The sequence below is a fragment of the Pelobates fuscus genome, chromosome 11, assembly GCF_036172605.1.
Source record: "Pelobates fuscus isolate aPelFus1 chromosome 11, aPelFus1.pri, whole genome shotgun sequence".
Taxonomy (NCBI): Eukaryota; Metazoa; Chordata; class Amphibia; order Anura; family Pelobatidae; genus Pelobates; species Pelobates fuscus.
The window spans coordinates 139,737,671-139,744,402 of record NC_086327.1 but is presented as its reverse complement, the minus strand read 5'-3'; positions in this window follow the sequence as shown (position 1 = coordinate 139,744,402).

Below are 6,732 nucleotides of genomic sequence, written 5' to 3'. Positions count from 1 at the left end.
TTTTCTCTGAATGTTCTCCCTCTGTGCTCTCCTGGCCTTTGCAGCGTGTCAAAAGGTGGTGCATTTCTTCAGGGGACAGATATAAATAAGAGGGCGCCCTGTTAGGGAGCAATGCCCTAAAAACCCTCATTGTACCGCACATGTCAAAGATTTTCAGTATACTTGCACCCCAAATACACTGCTTGCAATTGTTTGACTCAACTTCTACCAATTAAAACACTAAAAGTGAATTGTAAGAGAAATCGAAAATCAAGACCAAAGCAGCTAAACTGAAAGCACACTAGACTTAGGGAATTAATCCAGTTTGATCTTAAATTTAAAACGCACTTTGAATTCACTGAGAAGTCTCACTTTAGTGAATAATCCTAAGAGTGCCTCTCTGCAGATGGTCAGACCAGCCACTTGGTGCAATGTGTAGATTATGTTGTGTTTATGGTGTTTCAGTTTGTTTAGCACGGTTGCTGCGTGAATTAAACATTTTAACCAGAAGCAGACAACTACAACTACGGAGTACCAATTACTATAGAAAAGCATGACATCTTGAAGATAGCTGGGTGCGCTGTCCTCTTAAAGAACATTGTCGGGTATACAAACATGCATACCGAACACTAGAGGTCCAATAACGCAGTTGAGATGGCATGCACCCCACAGGAGACCCACATACCGAAGGCCTCGCCAACCAAAATAGGGGATAACATATACAACACTGTCCACGAAGCCAGGGCGCTACGTAAACACGCAGGCGTGGCGGTACTCATACACAAGAGATGCCCTTATACGGTCACACACACACAGAATGACTCTGAAGGCAGATACCTGGCTATCACCGGCAACTACTACAATACCAAACTGCACATAGTGAATCTGTACGCACCCAATAAGCCAGACAGTGAATACTGGAATGCAATAACATCCCTACTCACCTCCCTCCAGGGAGGCATAATGGTGGTGGGAGGGGACCTAAATGCCGTACCCAGCCCGGCGACCGACCGTAGCTCTAAAACAGGGACTCAGCGTTCACAGGGGAGAGGGGGTCAAGACAAACTCCTCCATACCTTTCTACAACGCACTGGACTAATGGATGCGTGGAGACTTCAACACCCAGACACCTTAGACTATACATACTACTCCGCACCCCACACTACATACTCCAGAATAGACAACCTCCTCCTCAACGGAGCGGGCATGGCAAAACTTATACACTCAGAAATTAACAATATCACTTGGTCGGACCATGCAGATGTGACTATAACCTTAGGCATAGGGCAACATCGCAACACATGGACATGGAGACTCAACTCGGACCTACTCTCTGACAACGACATATCCGCCACTACCCGACTGAAAATATTAGACTACTTCACCACTAACGACACGGAGGACATCAACCCGACCGCATTGTGGGCAGCCCACAAAGCGGTGTTACGGGGACACCTCATACAGGCAGCCACACATAAAAAGCGAACCAAAACGAAACGCCTCCTAGAATTACAAACCACAATGAGAAAACTAGAGCAACGACATAAGCAGGCGCCCACAACCACCATATACACAAAACTACAAACCATACGTCACGCTATAAAAGAACTCACCATAGCTGACATAGCACGCTCCTTAGTCTGGTCCAAGCGCTTTTTCTACGAAAAAGCCAACAAAATGGACACACTACTTGCAAGGACCCTCCGACCCAGACCAGGGCGTAAACCCATAACCACGCTGCGAACAGCTACCAATGACCTGGTACACACCCCGAAAGATATCAATAGCACGTTCACCGAATATTTCCAGAACCTATACAACCACACACCAAGAGAAGGGGAAGCGCAGACACAATATACCACACGCATAACAGAATTCCTGACCCAATTAAACCTCCCCCAGGTGTCCACAGTGGAGGCCAACATCCTAGAGAGCCCCATCACACAGGAGGAGGTAGAATCGGTGATAGCAACCCTTCAAGGTCGCAAGGCACCGGGCCCGGACGGGTACGACATGAGCTATTACAAAAGGTATAAATCGGAACTATCCCCCCACCTCACCAAATTATACAACCACTTCCTCCAAGGCGGCACCCCAGATCGCGACATGGCTACGGCCAACATAATTTTAATCCCCAAACCGGACAAAGACGGAACACTAGCCACTAATTACAGACCTATATCACTTATAAACGCGGACTTAAAAATATTCGCAAAGATACTGGCGAGGAGACTAACCCCATTGCTCCCAAAATTAATACACCCAGACCAAGTAGGCTTTATACCAGGGCGCCAATTATACGAGAACACACGCAGAGGGGCTGATCTGCTGTGGCTCATGTCTAACTCTAAGTCACCTGCCCTGGCACTGTCCCTTGACGCAGAGAAGGCCTTTGACAGGGTCCAATGGTCTTTCCTGTTCCAATTATTGCAATTACAAGGCTTCCCGGACACATACATCACTGCCATAAAAGCCCTATACACAGACCTACAGGCACAAACAATAATAACGGGCGCCCCGAGGACACCATTTCGAGTGAGCAATGGTACAAGACAGGGTTGTCCCTTGTCGCCACTGTTATTCGCGATAGTACTGGAGCCACTCATGCATCTCATCAGAACAGATCCAAATATTAAAGGGGTGCAAATTGGGGGGGAGCAATTTAAAACAGCAGCATATGCGGACGATATCCTCCTCACACTGACAGATCCGATTCCCTCAATGGCGAATCTGGAAAAACTACTTCAAATTTACGGGGAGCTATCCGGGTACAAAGTCAATCTCACCAAATCAATAGCGCTACCATTTCACATCCCCGAACAAGAGTTACAATACATTAGACGTACGCACCACATCAAAACATCTACGACCACACTCACATACCTAGGCGTCAGGCTCACCGCAGACCACAAAGCACTGTACCAACACAACTATACACCGCTGCTCAACAGACTTAAAACAGACCTAGACAACTGGACAGACAAACCGATTACATGGCTTGGCCGGTTACACTCAGTAAAAATGAATATAATGCCAAGACTACTATTCCTCTTCCAAGCACTTCCGATCCGGGTCACCAAAAACGACCTAGCAGACACACAAAAGGCAATAGACGCCTTCATATGGCAAAGAAAAAGACCCAGGATAGCCAAGGCAACTCTGTATAACCCTAAATGGAGGGGAGGTTTAGGTATGCCACACCTGCACCATTACTACAAGGCCGCACAATTGGCTCAAATAGCTCACTGGCACTGCCCGACTAATCAACGTAGGTGGGTGGACATAGAATCCCTCATGACAGGAGCTGACCTACCGCAATTCCTAATATGGGTGCCCAGAGAACATAGAGTAATCCTACGGACAGAATGCCCGGCGACCCTTAACTCCCTAAGCTTATGGGACAGTCGCAAAGAAACTTAAACTCACAGACTTACCGTCACCAATGACTCCGGTCTTGCGCAACAGAGCGTTCCCACCCGGACTGAGGGCACGAGAGTTTCAGGGCATAGAGGCCACAGGTCTACAACGCTACACACACCTATATTCAAACAACCAATTAGTTACTTACCAACATCTGCAATCCCTGGCCCCACTAAAAACGAGTGACTTCTTCAGATATCTCCAGGTACGGGACTTCGCACAGACCAGAGAAGTCAGAACGGCAATAGCCAAGCCGCTCACCTTCTATGAGAAATTTTGCTTGCAAGAGCGTATGCCAACCAAACTAATCTCGTTATTATACAATCATATATGCCTAGAATCAGGGACCTGGGGCAACCAGACATACACAGACAAATGGGAGACGGACTTAGGGGAGACATTAGACGGGACGGACTGGCAGGATATCTGGGAGGCCAATGCAAAAGTTTCCGTATGCACGGCCCTCCAGGAGCAATCTTACAAAATACTACTCCGGTGGTATACGACCCCTGTTAAACAATGCCATATGCAACTAAGTCCCACAGACACCTGCTGGAGGCTCTGTGGAGAGAAGGGCACATATATCCACATGTGGTGGCACTGTGTCAAGGTTAAAGAATACTGGGGAAAAGTTACAGACCTAACCTCGAGCATTATGCAACGCAGGATGACACTTGACCCATGGGCTTGCCTACTATCACGACCAACGGAGGGGCTACATAAACACGACCAAAAGCTGTTAAATATGCTTAACCTGGCAGCTCGTAGAGCATTAGCACAATATTGGATCAAACAAGAAGTACCCCCGATCTCCCTAGTCCTCTCCAAAATCAGGGATAATTACCTGATGGACAAGCTAACTGCACAGGTTCGCGATTCCAATGCCTCCTTCCAAAAAACTTGGGCGCTCTGGGAACAATATGACATATAACAAATCAGCATAACCCCATAACCGATAGTCGTGAAGATACAACTTATAGCATGACACCCAACGTTACTGGTTTCTCAGTTCCTGTCATATACTGTACATATATTACCCTATTTTATTTTTCTATTTTATTTTATTATATGTTATTTTGATAGATATTTTGTACTTGTATGTGTCTCACTGCACAATAGTCTTCAATTAATGTACATACCTACGAATTGAGACGAAATTTAAATTGAAATACATGTGGACTCGGCACAACACAAAGATATGGCTGAAAGGCTTCTGCGCAAGCCAATTGAGAAGTGTTTTCTATGCACTAACATACCCTTCCTTTCTGTATTGCAACTTTTAAGATGATCCTATTGATTGGGCCTCTGCGTAGGCCAAAAGAAATATGATGCAATGTGCCAGTCGACATTTAAATAAAGAGTTGAGAAAAGAGATGGCATGCACCCCTTATCTCCCATTATAATGGTGATTTACTCACCTTTGTCCAGCACCATGTGAAAAAAAGGCACAGGCTAGAGACAAGACTACATTAAGCTGTAGTTCTGTGACTAGTGTCCCTTTAAACCAGCTAACACTGTAGGGGTAATACTGCCTCTAGTGGCTTAGATTAGGTACTTCCTGCAGTTTGAAATGACCCTGGTGTCCTTATTCTCCGCAGCCATGGGGCATGAGGAATGGAGCAGCAGAGGCCACTGTAGTATTGTTTTCTTGTATAGCCAATACTATAGTGTTCAGATGGACTCTAAGCAACATAACCACTACCCTTACTGTTTTATAACTCAGCTATCCCGGCCCATGCAGGACAGTGCTTGTTGGCTGATAGTGATTCTACATAGACCATAATAACTTTTTCTTCGAAGGGGTTAAATATTGGAGGCTATTGTGCCTGCACAGCAAAACATCACAATGTGTCAATCAGCATCTCCTCCGAGATGGTTAAATCAATATACACGATGAATTTAAAGCGTGTGGAAACATGCAGGACAGTGCTTATTGGCTGAGAGTGATTCTACATAAACTCTAGATCTGAAGCTTCTCCTATGGGAGCAGGTGCCCAGGTAAGTGGTCATTCAACACCAAACATTGTTTGACTGGGGGTAGCACTAGCGCACGCGTTGTCTTATTGAAGGTCCCTTTAAAAGCAGAGTGGTCTCAACAGGAGACGGCTAGGGGATCTCAGAGAATTGTTTTTTCTTGTACATAGTTCATTGTATGTAATGTGCACTCCTAAGAGGTTCCATCTTTGCGGGCCATTTTGTGTATAATCGTTAATTAATTGCCTACCACCCTCTCTCTTGATTGACGCAGACCCTCTCCTGTACACCAACCGGACGGCCACAACTTGGATAGCCTTACCCATCACATGTTCAGAAGGGATCTAGAGTAATAGTAGGGCAGGGGATTGCCACTCAGCTGGACCAATTAAATCCCAAGAGGCAGCTACGGGCTACAGAAGAGATTGGTGACTACTGTGATACTGCCATACCACATTTGAAGAGAGTGGTACTTCCACTAGTTAGCACATACAGTTGGGCATGCCCTCATGGCTGACTGCGAAGTAGCTACGATATGCTTAAGACTTCTCCTCAAACGACATGGTATGTGTGACAGAACGCCTGGCACCCCGACCAGGTGCCTCCGTCAATCGATGCTTCCTAGCTGACGCTGAGGACCATAAGCACCGGACACCCCACGAACTGCAACAGCTTGGTTGGGGTCTCGCCGTCCTCCATGAGAGTATAGCTGTGAAGCTCTTATAATAGCTAGTGGTATAGCAGGTCCCCTATAATCACGAGAGGAGGCTACGTGTTGAGGGTTAAGCAGGAATCAATTAATGGTAGCCACAATGGCCTTTTATGTAAGTCCCCAAGCAAGGGTGACACCCACAATAGTTACAATCTAAGGCACTCCCACACAATACAATAAGCCTGCCCCTTTACTTAGGAGATAATTGTGTCAAGTACTATACTAAATTAAATTATTTCCAAACACAAAAAACACATTTTTAAAAAGTCCCAAAACATGTTCCATCCCCAGATAGCCCTGATCTGGGTGAACAACAAATCCAAAAATTAACCAAATCAGTTCAGGAGTTCAGACATTTTATGGAAGTCATGTATTTGACAGACTGCAGGCATGGTTCCATGCCCAAAACAGTTCCAGAGAATTAGGGCTTGCGGTCGGTATAGTTTGGTAGTTTGAAAACGAACAAACTACCGAACAGAGTCAGTCTTAGCCTGGAGCTTGTTCCCTTCATCCAGACGGATGATCTCACAGCACACCTGACCATGATATGTCCTTGGCTACCATAGTGCTACTACCGAAGCCGGACAAAGACTCATTTACTCCCAGAGAACTACAGACCCATTTCACTCATAAACCTTGATATGAAG